Source organism: Arctopsyche grandis, chromosome 8, assembly GCF_051622035.1.
Source record: "Arctopsyche grandis isolate Sample6627 chromosome 8, ASM5162203v2, whole genome shotgun sequence".
Classification (NCBI taxonomy): Eukaryota; Metazoa; Arthropoda; class Insecta; order Trichoptera; family Hydropsychidae; genus Arctopsyche; species Arctopsyche grandis.
This window is the reverse complement of record NC_135362.1, coordinates 9,939,051-9,957,831: the sequence shown is the minus strand read 5'-3', so window position 1 is coordinate 9,957,831 and position 18,781 is coordinate 9,939,051. Positions and strand designations below refer to the sequence as shown.

Sequence of the window (18,781 nt, the reverse complement as noted above, 5' to 3'; positions counted from 1 at the left end):
TTATGTGCGTGTTAGACATCATCATTTGATGGAGGTATCTCCTGCCCGCACAGTTCTTTATTGGATGACTCCCATTCTAAGAGCTATCCGACGTCTCATCGAAATCGTTGCTGCTGTGCTTGAATGTGATGTTTTCCACCTCAGCGAGCTTATGTAAGTTATCGCAGATTATTTCACCTATCTGCCTGGTAGCCTGCGCTCATAATTATTTTTATAATTACATGTGACGTATGAGTGGAATTTTGATCTTATCTTTTCCATTTGGGCTTCGCAGGGATATTTTGTATTGGCTGGTTCTAATATGTATGTACATACATAGATACCTACATATATATTGGTGGTAGCTATGGATGCAAGACATTCCCTACTATGTACTCTGTTATTTAATATTTTACTATTGTCTCCTATTGTTAATACTACTGTTTTTTAGGATTATGTATAAATTTATTTTTGTCTGTATACTTATACATATGTACATATATTTTTTTCTCTTTTTTCGACCATTGATTGATCATATACATACATAAGTACCTATATATGTATATGTACATGATTTCGAGACAATGATCCAAACTTAAATAAATATGTTTTTTAAGAATTGTCTGAACCAATACAAATACATAACATGTCTGTAAATTGAATGTAAAAAAGTCGATTTTTTTTATACCAAAATTTCAAAAAATCTAAATTCAAATATTTATTACCTCGATATGGTAGATTTTTATAAATATTTTAACTCGACTTAAGCGTTGATTAAATAATTCTACGTATGATATAAAATTTATTTTAATCAATGCTTGAAATATGCAATTGTCAAATTGCACCATTATAATAGATTGGAAAATAAATTGTATTATACGGAATCATTTATTAGTAAATATGAAGATATAAATAAAAAGAGAATTTACGAATTTATTTTAAATTGAAAAATGATATTGAAATTCGTGAAACAGGATAATTTAATAAATCAACTTTAATCTCAATAAGAAAATTATTACATGTACATATATGAAAGAAGAACCAAGTGGCTCAAGTTTGAGCTGTAGTTTCAAGGGAATTATTCGCAAAAAGAGAAACTTTCCCCATAGTTTATTTGTAACAATTAAATAAGAAATGTTTCTCGAGTATATTTCATACTTAAATAACACCTCTGAGAATCATAAATAAATGACACTTTCCAAAACAACTTTCACGAACATCCCTTAGCAATTCATCGTCTGAAGAACGTCACAAAGAACTTAATATACAATATATGTACCTATATATTCATTTTCATACCGACAAAGCCTTAATTTGACAATTTTTTGTCTCGGAATATATACATTATATATATTAATACTACACACATATGTACATATATGATCAAGTTATCAGGGTGTACGTACATCAAAATGAAGCTTTAAAATTCGATGATCAAAGAAGAAACATTGGTTTCAGACTTGATTTCGAATCGTAAACCGAAACGGCAATCGACTTGGTCCAATTTAATTTTACGACCGAAAAGCAGCCCTCAAACAACTTTATTTTCGCGGAAAAAATGTGCAAAAACCACAAGCATACATTAAATACGACCAGGAAAAAGCCAGATTGGATTGTTAAAATTCTGTGTTCAATTACAACCACGTGATTCATTTAGTAAGCTCCTACGATTAAACATTATTACTGTTTGGCCGTAAAACAACACTATTCGTGAATGTATATTAGATAAAACTTTCAACGCAAATCTCAGATTATTTCTCACATAGTAATAAAAAAAAATTATAATAATGTGTGTATGTATGTACATATTATATATCCAGTTTCAGAGGCTTTCTGGAATTATCTTTTTCAAAATTTTAAATTTATTTTTTATTTATTGACACTGTAAAATTCATAAATGAACTATAAACTTTTAAAAACCTGATGAGTGCCCACCGAGTATTAAAAAAATCGGGTTGTTAGGGATATTTAGAAGGTTATTCATTAAATGATTTTTTTATTGGAAACCCATTCTTTTGAAAATTCGAAGACACCACTGCTTATACAAGAATGAAATTTTATAACGATAGTTGTATTGTAATTGTAAAGAAAATTTAGAAAACAAAAGAGACAATGATAAAATGAATAAAAAATTGTAAAACAACTATGTATAATTTTTTTTTCTGCAAGATATTTTATGATAGAGTTCCGCGATTAAACACAGTGGAAGAATACGCTTCAATTTTATTTATTGTAATGAAATATTTTTGAATAGAATATTTCTCCAGTGTTTCTTCATCGCTTTCTAGTATTTTATGTATGTACATACATACATAGGACAGAAAGCAAAGTGACGAGTGCAAAACTGCAACACTTAAACGTGCGAAAGCACACGAATTAATCACGAATGAAATTACTAGAAATTAAAGTAACACACAATGACGGTGATTATCTCGCCGGGAATGATTTGCAGCATCATTGTTTGCATAGCGCGTATATAATTGCGCGTAACGAGACCCCGCTGCGCGCATTGCCCCGCGATAAATTAACCCCGAAGACGTATTAATTAAGAGGGCCGAGGCGCCAAAGTGACCTGAGGGCACGATGGGCATTATGTGAAGGGCTGGTGTAGGTTCATTGTTCGTGAACCACCATTGTGTGAGGGCCGCGAAGACAACGGGGTCCCGTAATTGAGGACGCCTGAGGGCGGCTCCCGATACAAATGGCGAAGATAAGCCCAGCCACCGGAGAAGCCCGTCTGCCACTTTGAACATTTTGCGTTAATTTATTTTTATGTTAGCTTAGTCTGCAACATGCACCGACATACATACGTAGCAATGTTCATAGATATCGCTACCGAAAGCAGAAAAAAAGTCCAAACAAATTGCCCCTAAAAAGGATAAAAAAAATGCAGACTGAATTATTATGACATTGGGTCTTTACAAGATCAGTCGCTATTATCGCGAACAACTAATCATTGATTTTTGACTGCCCCTGGTGGTGTTTATTATTATTAATGGAAATTTATATGATGATATTTAAAACAAATTTGCTTTTTTATCACATTGAATGCTACTAATTATGTATAGTAAATTGTCATATAAGACTCTGACACTGTTTTGATAGTGCAAAAAAATTATCATTAAATTTATTTGTTTGTATCGTATGTACGACGAATGTAGTACCTCATATCAATACATGTAAGTCAAGATGAATATATCTGTCTAAATTTTAAATTCAACCATCCGACGATGCCTAGCGATTTACAGGTAGATGAAAATTAAATAAAAAAAATCCATCAAAGACATCTAACATTCATATGTATGGTCTAGATTAGCGTATCGTGAGATAGTACATGTACCAAATCTAATGGTCCTAAATTTAAAACTGTGTATTTGCATTGCGGACAATTGCATAGATACACACATAAAATCGTACACATGTTCATTTTTATATACATACATATATACATAATACGTGAAGTATGACAAGCTGTACACTCGATATACATAAGAGAGATAGGAAATGGAATACGTGGGTGAGAAGTATGACAAGGGTAGTAATAGATAGAGTAAAGAGATTGAAGTGACAATGAGTGGTTCACGTGGCTAGAAGGATGGAGGAAATGTAAATAGGTGAAAATAAGGGTACAATGAAGATGGTTTGATGAAATTAAAAAAACGTGTGGAGTTGTGCAAAACAGAGACAAATGGAAACGTGTTGGAGAGGTCTTCATCCAGCAGTGGATGGTGAATGATTGTAAATGATGATGATGATTAGAGGTCGGAATCTGAAGGGGCCGGAAACGTGCCGCCTATTGTTCCATTGTTGTAAATCCTTTGTAAAAAAGGTTCGGCAAACCTTAAACAATGCATTTACAATATTTGAACAATAAACAGCCCCTTCAGATTCCGGGCTCTAATGATGATGATGACACAATACGTATTCGTGTATATTGCTAGTATCGTAAAATTCTAATTTTCAGATTGATCATTGTATTATTATACTGTATAAAGGTAAATGTAAATGATTGAAACACATGTGTCGAAATCGTGAATATAAATAACTGTAAATAATCGTATCACAACATAAGGTCCAATGATATAAGATCCGACGACAAGGGCACCACGAAAGAAGATCCACCCGATAGAATGACCACCAAATAATTTTTATTATATTCGAAAATTAATTTAAAAAATTTAAACCCGCCGAGTATTCAATCGAGTATCGAGACAAATTGACTCGATATTCGATTTATGTAAATATGGAGCGTTTTATTAAACGTTATTACTTTATCTATGTTTTATATTTTGTTTTCGGACTTTTTGTGTCTGGACCTTTAACATGTTAGACGATTTTCGATTGAACGTTTTATCAACTGGGCTTTTTATTGTTTGGATCACTTATCCGGTGGGCATTATATCGGGTGGATCGTCTTTCGTGGTGCCCTTGTCGTTGGATCTTATATCATTGGACCTTATGTCGTGGAACCGTAAATAATGGATCGTCAATAAACTTTAACAAGTTCATCATACATACAAATAACAATATAAAATTTATAATTTTATATTAAACAATGAGAAGATATCACGCAGCAATTATCACATTATATAAATACCTAGTATTTTCTTTCACGTGGAAAAACTAAGTTTTCCTCTCGGTATTAACCGTCTGCGGAAAATGCCTCGAAGGCACAGACACCAGTAATGCTCGCAATTGTTATCTCGAATGAATTAACTTTAACTTGCATTACCTTACCGTCACAGTGCTATCCTCTAAAGAACAATGTCCAGCATTTGGCACAGGATAATACCTTTCTACGTACAAAGGATAATCCAATCATGAGACATGAATGTAGCAGAGCAGTCAGGCTGGGCGAAGTCACATTATGTAACATTTTGCTAACAAATGAAGAAGTTCACCATAAATTTTAATGCGCAGCAATAGAGATAAAGTCTGACAAGTATCACTAAATCTTCTTTTTTTCGCCGTTAAGTATTAACAATTATTAACTGAACACAAAACATTTTTATCTGACGTTCAGATTATAAATTATGACGACGGATTATTGATAGTCGTACGTCCGTTATACGGAACACAACAAAAAGAAGTCAAATGGTATACTTAATCGAATCTCTGGCTGAGTTTTGGGGTCATTGGGAACTAAAGTGTACGCGTATAAATTCCTATTCAACAATGGTGTATATTAAAACATCATCAATTACAACGATTCATCTTGTATATGTAACCCGTCGACTTTCTATGTACGGCCAAGCAAAAAATATAGATTTACCACCACTCAAATTTGTCAATTTTGCAAAGTCTATTAATTTCGTATTCAAAAGAAACATGTGTCCAAATTATGCATTCATATAACCCTTTTCTATGATATATTTTTTTAAAACCGCATTTTAACAAGCTATATATTAGATATATTTAAATTTTCATTGACTGGTTAAGAAGATGCGAGCATTCAAAAGAGTCAGTTTATTATGTTCGTATATGTACATATGTATGTATGTATATGTATATAAATATGTACTACTTATGAACCACACTACATACTTAAGATTTTTTTTACGACATGCTAAGTACTCAATATAAATTTAACTAATCACTCGTTAATGCAGAATAGATATTTTAAATTCCACACGGAAGCCAAGAATGAGAGCGCATATTAAGTAATAAATAAAGTGACCGGAAGTCTATACATAATTTGATAGAGTGAGCATTTTTTCAATATTTTCATCTCGTACACGCGTATGCGAGCGTAATAATTTTTTTCCATTCAGTTTAAATAAATGCGAAAAAGGCGTGGCATTACATTTAGACCTTCAATCGAAAGAGCATTCGAAACGAAATAAAAAAAAACCAACAGGAAGATAACAATCGACGTCGGTGTTGATTAATTTTGACTTAATGCATACATCTTGTTCGCGAATGAGAAACCACCGTACGAGAATCATTCGTGAGCTATTTAGCATCATTGCGAGTCGATGATAGATTTTAATTAGAACGTCCAATTCGATATTAAAAATAATAATTGGAATGATCAATTCAAATCGAGAACTGTTGATTGAACTAATTTAAAACAGCAGAGGTTCGTTGAATCGTGGTAAAACGGCTCGAATTCGCTTCCGAGTGTGTAGACAGAGGCGTTCATTAGTTGAGACATTAATCAGAGGTGTGCCATCAAACCGGCGACCGGTTGTTTTTCGGTTTCGGGCGACCGTTTTTGGGCATCGGAAGCTTTGTCCGGTCGTTACGGGGTCGTGACAGATAGACCCGGTCTCGCACACCTCCATTTTTCTCCAGTCTGCCCGTTTCAGAAGACGTCTAATCTGATAAGTCGTGCAGCCTCCCACTCGTTCTCTGCCACAAAAGAAGTACGCGAAGCCCGAGGTAAATCGAATTGTAAAAAAGACTAAAAAAATAGAGCTTTTTCTATTAGAAGTGCTAGGAGGATTGTGGCCATGCGTATAAAAAGGTTTATATAGATTGACGAAAGAACAATAGAGCACGCCTCAATCGAACAATGTTGAATAAATATTGGATCGGATTAGTTAATGGGCACCGAATCGGTAATATAACTATGCTACGTAGACAAACTATTGTTTATTTTTTAGAATGTTTCAGTAACACTTAATCTACAAAGACTATATATATATGCCGCAATCTTTGTCGATTTTATCTTGATAATAAGCCGAAAAAGTTTGATGAAGTTTAACTCTTGCCTTACTGTGTCAAAAAAATCAGCTAGCCACTATACTGGACTCCAAGCATTCTAGAAAATGTGTATTTTAATTTATAATAATGCAAATTCGCGAGGTTAATAATTGTAATTAGCCATTAAGCATTTAATATTAGACGTCGTATAATATAAAATAAGTGTAAGAAATAAATAAATAACGGCTGAAGCAGAGCCGTCATTCTAAAGCGATATCTTTCTTATACTGTCCGTTGAGTGCGTCGTACTTAATTCCCCCTCTCATCACTGAGGCACATGAACAAGGGGCTTTCCGCGAAAATAATTATTTCTGTTGATATTGATTAATGTTTTTATTTTGTAATGACATAATTGGAATCATTGAGGAATACATAAATATAAATTCAGTATATTTGGATAAATAAAATAAAATATAAGCTATCATCACAGTGCGGCAAGTGTTAATGAAACTACTTACATATAATACATTTGTAGGTTTCGATTTTGAGAAAACTCAATTTGGAAACTTTCAAGCTGTTGCCAGTGCGATGATTCACAGCGCAAATTTTGATATTTTTGAAAATAAATGAATCAATTTAAAACTTAAAAATAAATCTTAAAAAGTCTTTGCTGAGTGATTTTCGATGTACCAGATTTTTGAGATGTATTAAAAACATTTTCGGCACATCAAACAGAATCTTTGATCTTGAAACGACTGACAAAAAATCGACACTTGACAAAACAAATTTTAATCAGCAAACACAAAAGCTTTTATTTAGAATGAAATTTTAAAAGAATACGCCATTACCGTGTATTATAGTATACGCCTTTGTGTATTCATTCGTTCGAGATGAATCTGAACAATATTATGTCTAATTGTAAAATAAACGTTAACGCTTTGTATGATACATCGACCGTACGCTAATGTCGTATTGTGTTGGCTTCGAACACGTGTACGATTTCAAAAAATATATAGTGTTAATTTTGTAAGACAAATATGTACATACACATGTAAAGAATCATCCACAGTCGTATCGGCCAGGGATAAAATTTGACGTATTATACACGGTAACAGCTTACGGTCTCCCAGTACGAGAAAGTCCAATTCTATCGACGATGGACATTGGACAAGTGTTGTAAGTAGTTGGATTCCAGTGTTGGGTAGTCTTCCACTTATCCGCTCGCCTGTCAGCTGTTGCCACGGGAAAAGGGCCTCGTAAAGAACACCCCGAGAGAAAAACAATCTGACGCATTCGAGCGAGCTTTAACCGTTTCAGAAAATATATGGTCTGCTGTGGAATGTTTTGACCTTTTGCGGTTCGAACGTCGTCGTCGGTCAAATCGGTCGACTACTTCCGCACTTGTCGTATTATCTTCGCTGCACCGTTTATATTATATCACATTGCGGTTGTCTCCTATTGTTAATATTACATATATTTCTGCGGTAGATGTGAACATGCGTGTGTGTGGAATTGTAACGGATAAAAAAGTTGAACTTATCTTTGAAAGTTTGAGGAAGTGAGCGTGGATTCGGCCGTGCGAGCGAAGATCGTCTTATCGAACTAGTTAAACGGGATATACTGATTGATTCGAAATCTAAACATTATATTTTATATTTGAAGGTAGCAATTATGGCATATTCAGAATAAATACAAAAAAAAAATGAAATGAAAGTAACTCAAAAGACATGATGACTTTCAGTGTAGTATATGAATTATATAAAATATTACATACATATGAAAAAAACATACATATGTACATACATACATAAGAAGTGAAAGAAATTTCAATTGAATAAAGCTAAGACGTAACATAACCTAAGGAATGCTTAAGTCAGATCGAAAGATCTGAAACTTGAATCTAAGTAGAAATTACAAATTGATTAAATTTGAATGGCATTAAATCAAAATAATATACATCAAATGCATCAAATGTTTTATATAAACGTTTTATTATATGTATCTCCTATCCTTTCATTAGAAAATAGAATAAACATAAGTGTGTTCACTTTTCAAGATATATGTGGTGAATCAGGCAAATTGTTCAATATGCTAAAAATAACAAAAAAAAAATAGACATATTATATATTTTGATTTGTGAACATCAATGATTTTGTTGGTAGAAAAAAACACATAAAATTTACAGAAATTTAAATAGATACAATATTTAAGAAAAAGAAAAAAAAAATAAAATGATTTCATATAAACATATGTATCTATAGGTATATACATACATACTGAAATTTTAAAAGATTTTCGTTTTTAAATAATTTAATAGTATTGTATTAAAATAAGGAAAGGTTCATTCAATAGAATGAATAAAACCTTTAGTGTTTCCCAATCGTTAATTCGCATTAATAATCTCAACATTTTTGCAAAAAGGGCAGTTTGGCCGTCATTGATGAAATATTTGCGATGACGATGACGATGTAATGTTGGGACAGTCGGCCTTCCTAGTTTAATTGAGTGAAGCGGCAGCAATATTGAAGCGCACTTTAGTTTTTTCGATGAATTTGGAAGAGGAACATTTACATATGACAGAGCTGCTATATCTGCTTCCATAGTGGAAGAGCTAAATGTCACACGGTGTTTTCAACTCATGTTTTGTGTATAATCATTATGTGGAATGCTGGTATTTGGTACTTATGTATAAAAGTTTGATCATAGGTGTCGCCTTGGGTAGGCTGTAGTGGCACCTAAGGTCAGGGTTAATATATAATGGATAAATAAATAAATATGTATAAAGAAACTATTTTGTTGTCAATATTATGAAAAACTATTGAAACACTGTATATTTCTGTTTTTAAATAATAAAGTAAAAATATCGTAGAAAAAAGATAATGAATACTAAATGAAAACCTGGTAGACGTTGAATAACATTGACAAGTATTATACAATTTGTAAAAATAGCAAAGAACGAGTTCACAATACCTAACATGACATATGGATGTGCATGGTAGCAAAGGTTATAATTACGATCGATAAATCCGATCGAATAAAATTGAAACGTCATTTTAACTGTAAGATTAAAATCGACGAAGAGAAAATCTCATTAACACTTGCGCTTATATTACCGCCACGTATGTACATACGTTCGCCCTTAAGAGATGATTTACTGAGACCTAGCTGCTATTATAATATTATATATTAACAACACTGCAATATCAATTGTTACATTGCACAGTACATAGAGCGCTTCTGTGTATAATATAAAATCACTATTATCTATTGATTGATATACGTATACGATAGAATTTAAAAGTGATTACTTCCGTGTGAGAATCAACACCATTCGACGTAGTGGTGCACGTATATATTAGAATTTCAATGACGTTTTCACCGGTCGCAAGCACTCGACTATAGCTCGAAAAAATGGGAAAATGGAAACAGTTGGTTCTCGGAACAACCTCTGTCTATGCCAATTATGTCGTCCGAGAATCCTGAGGAAGTTTTTGTCGACAATGCCCAGCGAGAAAACGCCGGACGCGTTTAATACAGCCCGTCAGACATGAGAATAAACTAAGGGCGCGAACCGAAAACCGGATTTTATCATTAATAAAAAATAACTTTTATCATGTTTCATTTTTGAGTTTGTTTGGTTTCGCTCAGATTTGACGAATTTCATCGGAGGTATTAACGTCAGGAAAAGAGCATGTTCTTTTTGACATTAAGGATGTAAGAGATTATATAGTACCTGTATGCACTCACCCAAGTGGTAAAAATGTCTATTAAATAAATACACATGCATATATATTGCGGACAGAAAGATGGATTCCTTACCTGTAACAAAACAAATTAAAAAAATTAATAATCAAATAATGTAAATATATGATGAAATTTTAGAATATTTTTATGTTATGATTGCAATGATTTAATATATAAAAAAGTTACATACACACATGTATGTAAAATTTATATTACGTACCTATGAATGTATATAAAAATAAAATACAATCGCGACGATTAATTAATAATTAACGCATTCCTTTTCCGTTTGAATAAATTTAATCAACGACAGCGCAATATATTCTTTCGGATTTAACATTCTAACATATGTTATTATTTTTTTCGTGTTTAATTAACAATCAAAATTTAAATAAAACTAGTAAATAAATCGAACTCGGCAAAGAATTGATTTAAAAAATTAAGCAATTTCAGTTTATATAAGAGTTTATGCGGTCGTTGATTTGAATAATGATTGCTATGGAGTGTGAATAGAAATGGTTATACTCGGGTATTTTTAGATTCGAAAATTTCTGTGAAATAAAAATAAACATGCAAGCATTTTTCAAAAAATATGTAGATTCAAAACAAACATGTGATCGTTCGTTGAATTACGATCTTGACATTTTTATTCAAAAGGCGGCTCGATAAACAATCCCATATCGAAATTAAAAAAATGTCTCTTTCTGTCTTTCCGCGTCCCATAATTATAAACGTCGTCGTAAATAATGACAACCTTTTGAAATTTGCGCAACAATTGCATACATTATGGATGTATAAATAATTTAATGTGTATAACGAACCGAGGGAGTTATGCAGAAGCGATGAAAATATTAAAATTTGCATACAATGAGACATCAATTCTGAAATTGAGTTAAAAATTAGGCGAATCGATTTTACGCGTGCGCTAATATATTGTAATATCTACACTGCTATACGAACTACCGAATACAATGTAATTGTTCAGAGCGGTAAAAATACGTACAAAAGAATTTTCCTAGTTGTAAATTTTGAAAAAGTTTCCCATGAAGTAATGTGTATTAGGTACGGTGTTCGATTGTTTTCGAAGATTTATAAGAGTAAACCATTAAATTCTAAAACGTCATAAAAATCAATTTTAACAACACTCTTAAAACATTGAGCTCTACAAAGCTACATAAACTGTTTTATATGAAGTAAGCAAAACTTTCAGAGATCTTGTTGAATATAATGGGGATCGTTATTAAGATACGGCGTCGGTATAAATCCGCTTTATCTCGTCGTATATTATATTAAATGAAATTATATTATTTTTCCTCCAAATTCAAATATAACACTGACGCAAGCTTAGTGAAAATTCGAAATATGCTGTTGAAACAATGTCGCTTTGTCACAATATTTCTTGAATAAGATGCATATAACGTGCATGCGATCGCATGACATGAATCAAAACTAACGTGACATTTTACGAGTCACGCAAACAAAAAAGGAAAATCAGGATAATGTTTATATTAAACATAATAATACACATTTTATAAAACGAAATTGTAAAATTCAAGTGAGCTGAAATGAGACATTTCAGAAAGTTTATTGTTTGTAGACATATAAGCCAAATTTCGGATACATTAATAAAGCTTATAGGAATTTGGGTTTCATTTTTAGACTATTCACACCTTTAGCTTCATATAAAATCTACGTTACAGAACACCCAAAATTAGATTAGTATCTAAAGATTTAGCTCAATAATATCACTCTCAATACGAAAATCGATTCACACAAAAGCGAACACAAGTAATGAGCCCATTTCACAGCAGGGCATCCAATTGTGTGCGGTTTAATTTGCCGGCAATCTTGATTATTTTATTGCTGGGTAGGTATGTGTAAAAGTCGCGACGAATTATTGCCGATTCTGAAACGTGTGAAAAATTTTCAATTTTTCTCTATATATACATATTTTCTCTATATATGTATGTATAATATAATACAAACGACAAAAAAAATCGAGTTTCACAGAGCGACAATGGTCATCGTTTTTGTTCTCGAAAGTCGTAAGTCCAATTATGACACGACAGTCGGATTAATCGGCTTGGCAAAGAACCAATCTCAAATATGCAAACGGGATTTCGGAATGTGCAAAAACTGCGTACAAACTTTGAAGTGTCGGTGATTGATATTCCTCAGCAGTTCGAGCGAGTAATATAACACGCTAATAGTCAAACATAACAAACTGCATACTACCGGTTCAAAGTTGGCACAAAAAAGGCAGAAGCCGTTGCTTGAAAAACGATAGGCGGGAAATGAGCCTGAACTGTCACAGTAGGTGATATTTTTCTCAGGCTAGTTTTGAGGTCACTAAAAAAATAACTTTTTCGATTTTGAGCGTCAAATAAATGGCCTATCAGTCTTGAGAACGGGCACAACGATAGTGTCAACTTAGCGGAGATGTTCTAAAGACAAAATTTGAAGCTACACTTCGTTGCGACGATACGATCGGGACGAGAATGGTCCATGTAAAAAAAGCGGCAAAAGTCTTCCACGTCTTGGTGGTCTTGGGTTTTGACCTTCGTCAAAGAACCTCTCGTTCTTTTCGAGTAATTGATTAACTTTGGTGACTCGACGCTTGTAAAATTAATTTCACATTAAGATAAGAATTAATTTGTTATTTATCGTATGTAAAGTGTGATGAGACAAAAATGAAAGACCATCGATCGATTCAACGTCTTTACAGCTTCCAACTTTTTCATTGAGTTTCATTACCTACATATCTATGTATATGTAATTTAACTCCACTTTAAGCCAACTCTATATATAAGCTGCTCTATATTGAATAACTTTCTTGGCAACGTTGACCCATTTCTAAGTTCTTTCAAAGTTTAAATTGATATTGTAACAAATTTTGTGGTTCTATGTTTAAAACTGTGGATATGAATAGGTGACACACATACATTTTGTAAAACAATATTTTTTTTAAACAAACATATGTAGATACATTTGGTTTAACTGTTTAATTTTTATAATGTTAGCTGAAAGTTTCTGTTATTTCATCAAGTATGTAACAGAACAGTAGTCAGATCAGTACCGACGCTTCGTGGTGCGTTCCCGTCTGCGTGGCACACGTTAAATTATTTATTCAAGAGCAATGGGGCTCAATTACATAGCGGTAGCATGTGACTGGTTTTCGTGTTCATCTTCCTGAACGTCGCCTCCGGAGGATCTGGAGGACAGCTTCCCTCCCGGTCCTCCGAGTTCCTCTGCCCACACCATCGCGCTATTAAAGCCGTGATTATATGGTATTCATGTCGAGGATTGCGATCCAAGGTAGCGTGTTCTCACAAGCTCCCCTGCCTACCTGGACTGAATATTAATGTCCAATTTATAAGCTGTCCGAACAGACGTCTTGATAAGCCCGTAAAGTCTATGAAGCACACTTCCGAAAATTTTGCAATACTTCAGATTCTTTTTGAATGAATCACAAATTGTGCAATTCCTATGCATGTCAAGGTTGAACGAGTGCCAAATTCAATGAATTCTGCAGGTAAGAATTTCTTAGGTATTCATTATAAATACCCGTGAAATGAGAGGATGCCTAATTGCAGTATTGCTATTTTCTCAGAATTCAATAATAAAATTTTATCGTGTGTAATTATATTATATCAAAACCTCATTGACTTTAAAGGTGGTATTTTGTATTTTAATTAAACAAAATATTTGCATAATAATTGGTATACTAATGTTATAATTGGTAATGTATAATTGGTATACTAAGCCAGCAGCATAGCTCGGACGTTAAGCTTCTGCTTACCGTCAAGAAGGTGCCGGGTTCTATCCCTGAATGAAAATGAAGTTTTCAGAGTATGCTGTTGGTCAGACCTGGATTTGTGACTCCAGGTTGATCGTTTCCTATCAGAGTTTGCCAATTTTCTCTGATTTCATTGTTGAAACGGTTCCCGGAAAAAAAAATTGGCTAAAAATCCTTCCTACCTACTATGTCACCACTATTTGAAAAATTTGATTGATGTACAATAAAAATTTATGTACAATTCATAGATGTCTCGTTAATTTGCGAGTTTTTTCAGTGTCTCGCAATTCAACGACTTATAATAAAAATGCTGTATTTGTATTTGTAATTGGCCAGGAAGGCGCATTGGGATTTACCTGTAAGGCCTTCCTGGTATATATGTAAAATAAAAATAAAATAAAATAAAATATATATATATATATATATATATATATATATATATATATATACATTTTTTTTTTTTTAATTTATTTTTATTTAATTATCATAAATTAATTAATTAATATGATATTTTATAATGGTGACTAAAATAGCAGACTAAAAATATAAATAGTTGACTAATATATAACCAGCAGCATAGATGGTTATGTTAGTCAATTTATCTGATTCTAGAAGATTCACAATGGTTAGTCAATTTATCTGATTGGCATCTCGATTTTCACTGAATGGAAAATGCCTCAAATTTTTCCATGGATATCTCTGTGTTTGTTAATCATTTGACCATAGATTTTGTGTTTAATAAATGGGTTTATACCTGATTAAATAATGAATAAATAATTTTTAATTTGTATATCACACTCGTCGCGTTGGAGCAATCTGCTAGACGACTGCATAATGAATTGAATAAAAAAATAATATATAAAAATAAAAATAACATAATATAATACGTTAAAATGATAAAACAATAATACATTTCATATGAAGTTTATGTAAGAAAAGATAGTTCAGGAATGAAAAACAAAATTGAAATAAGTTGGATTAAATTGGACCAAATGTTCTTGAAAATATATTAAGACTTATTGTTATTGTTTATAATCTTAATAAAATTCAGACGAAAATATATTTTGAATAAGTCTAAGTCTAAGTTAACTAAAATATATAAAATACCTATAATAAAGTTTTGATGACATTACTTAAGTGCATCTTCTATTCTAAAAAGATAATATATGTAATTCATTATCCATATTGTACTTTACCCGTTTCTATACGCAGATATTTATTTTCAAAACTATTTTAAGATTAGATATGAAAGCTTATGATTATATGTATGTATGCACTCGTCATCCATAAAGTTGATACACGAGTGTGAGATTTTTCTAATAACCATATTATACATATAGCATATTAATAACACATAAATAGCTAGCTAGGTTCAATTCGCAGCACGTAGTCGATATACGTAGTAACGACCGTGTTATATTAATTAATCGTACCCGCACTATGGCGTATACCAACTATGATTTAACGAACATGAAACGTGCCAGGGTCGCGCCCGGGAATTGTTCCTCCACTTGCAATATGTATTATACAATATAATAAAATAATACTACCCATAATGCCCATGATAGCTTGCGTAACTTGCGAACATCAAAAATCACCGGATAAAATGTACGTATTAAGAATTATGTATGTTTGAACCAGTGAGGTGTGCGCCGGTTCACCGTATTACGTGTGGGAATGCGTTCAATTAAAAATTGCATTCGATATGCGTATAAAAATGCACTCTTGTCGATGCGGCGAGATCATGATCGCCGGTGTGATCCTGATTGGTATGATTGAGTCGTCGCACTCCTGATTGGTATCGGTAATTATCGGGGAATACTCGGACGAGACGCTCGACAATCAGGGGGGATAGAAGTTGAGCGTTTTGAATTGATTGAGAAATAAGAGGCGTACAAAATTTACATTTATAATCTTGAAATATGCGGGTGGGTAATAAGCGCACGGTTCAATTCTTCAATTATCATATTGGTCGTAAGTGCTAAAATTATACTAACAAATCTTCATGAGATTATTGTTATATGTACATATGTACATATGAGTCATTTATGAATGAAAAGTATAGTAATATGTTCGAGAAACAACCTCAATAGTCATCGCTGATGATAATTATAGATTAGATGTGAACCTTTTTACGTTCTCGTGCCAAAATTTTACTAACTGTCAAGCTTGCCAAGGAAGAAAAAAATAAGCTTTCAAGAATTATGTTGAAAAAATTTAGACAAAATTATGAAGTATAAATATAGTAAAATTAAAAACTATAATAATAAACATGAGAATTTAATATAAAAAAGACGTTAAAATAATAATCTAACAACATAACTTAAAATTTGAATGTGATACTAAAATAAAGTAATAAAAAAATACAATTAGGTACATAAAAATTATTTATAAATGATATATTTGCTACTTTTTATTTGAAGCCAAATGTACTACATATATCTGCATCATATTTTGTAACTTTCAGCAACAGTTTCAAAGGTTTTAATTGTTCATAGGTTTTTACGGAATGGTATTTAAAATTTTTATTTTTAATGTTTTCTAAGCCATTTCTTAGATCTGCAAACTTTTGTTTCCAAATAGAACTCGATTGGAAATTAATTACATACATAGTTGCATTTTTTATATCGTCCGAGTTCATCCACTTAAAAATCTCCTGGTGGAGAGTATCGAATGACACAATTTTTCTTCATTTCTTTTGAATCGTATCAGTAACCACCACCACGTAGTTACTGACACGGTTCTGGAAAAATCTTTCTTTTATTTAATACATTTACAACTCCATTGGAAATATCTATTCCTTTTGTTTTCGTTGCTAATGATGTAAATTCTTCTGCGATATTTTTTTTATTAGAGTACCGAACGAAAATTGCCGAACGAGCTAAAATTTTGGTAAATCATTCGCGTGCCATCTGAATTGTTATACGTGCCCTTGCTATTTGTGATTCGCTACCCTTGATATAGATGATGGCATCGACGACTTACGGATAGGACTATTGGCCAGTGCAGCACAATGGTATTCACCCACACTACCGCAATAAATCTAATACATAAATGAATTTTACTATACACGAAGATGTGATAAATATATGCGTATGTAAAAATTTTCATAAAATAGGTTCCATTGATGTCCACTGTGCGGATAGTGTTATTATTAATTCTTACGAGGATATCTTTTGCCAGTGCAGATTAAAAAGTGTCATAATATCAGCACGTCAAAAGATTGTTGACATTTTCAAGTCGATACGTATCGTGGAAAGTAACAGTTGTTGTGAAATCTCGCGCGAAGATCTGAAATGAGTTCAATGAAACGTCGAGAAAAAGAAGTTGTCAGCTCGTCGCATCGTGCCGCGTTTCAATGGCGGATTCTTTCATCGATCGCGTTTTTGTTTTGGTGCTGTTTCGATTTTAATTACAGATAAAGGGGGAAGGGGGAGTCTAAACTCGATCAATGACGTGCCGCACTGATTTATTGTCGATTGACGCGACGCTGGCAGCACTGTGGGCGCGAAATTTTCGCCATCTTTTAAAACGAACTGTCCAAATGAAAAGTAATTCGGCGATATTTAAAAGCAATATACTTAATATAAGATTGTGATAAAAATAGAGATTACTCATTAGCTCATCATTATCACTTAATACGTGTGTACGTCATTTTCTACTTCACATATGTACATAAGTATATGTACAGTTTTCAAAACACTCAATGTATCTACAAAAACATAAAAAGATGTTACAAATATTTATGTATTAAAATATTGAGAACACATCAAAAAATGTTGTGTCGTATATTAAATTTTGATAAAATTTGGAATTCCAGATTGTAGAATGAAGTCCATATGCAAATAAGATAAAAGCAATTCAATTTAATTGATGTGGAATATAAAGTAAGTTTTTTTTAATGGAAAACTTATACATTTCTAAGAAAAATATTGCAAAAAATATAGTTTATAGCAGTAGCACTATCGAGTTATTGCCAACTTTTTTTTAGACGTGACGGATTTATGTCGTGCATTATAAATTTATAAGTTAAAATATATATTGAAAATGACAAACGTTGTATCTATAAATTTTTAAGAGGCTTTGAATTCCGACAAAACTCTTAAAAAATAATAAAAAAGTAACTTTCCAGTATAATTTAATTAATTAATTTTCAGCGATTTAACTCGTATCAAATGCGAAATTATTCTATTCGCGTCTATAATCGCTTCATCTATTTAATGCGTTCGTGTGAAACAATAGTGTTGAAAGGCAATTTTGTCGGCTCAACATCGTCCGTAATTAGTCGACCGGTTCGGCACCGGATCTCGATATATGATCAAGATTGAATCTGCTATAGATGGATACAGATATGAAATTTTTATGGCGCGCAATAACCGATTAATTGAAACGAACCATATCGAAATATGTATGTACTCGCAGAAATAATAAAAATAGATTCTTTTGAAAGCGAAACACATTTACTTGTATTCTGTGTTAGCTAGAGATTTGAATTACTATATAAAATAACGGAATAATCATTGTTTTATATATGTATGTAGTAATTCCATAGAAAACTTACTAACATGGACGGAAATTTCACAATATGTCTCTTTATATTGGGTAAATCTAATACAA

General features: G+C 32.3%; 1 protein-coding gene across 1 annotated transcript in view; it reads right to left on the bottom strand.

The window, feature by feature from the left end:
• Window positions 1-18,781, bottom strand: part of LOC143915367 (uncharacterized) — a 147,714-nt gene that overhangs the window by 106,988 nt on the left and 21,945 nt on the right. The window lies entirely within an intron of this gene.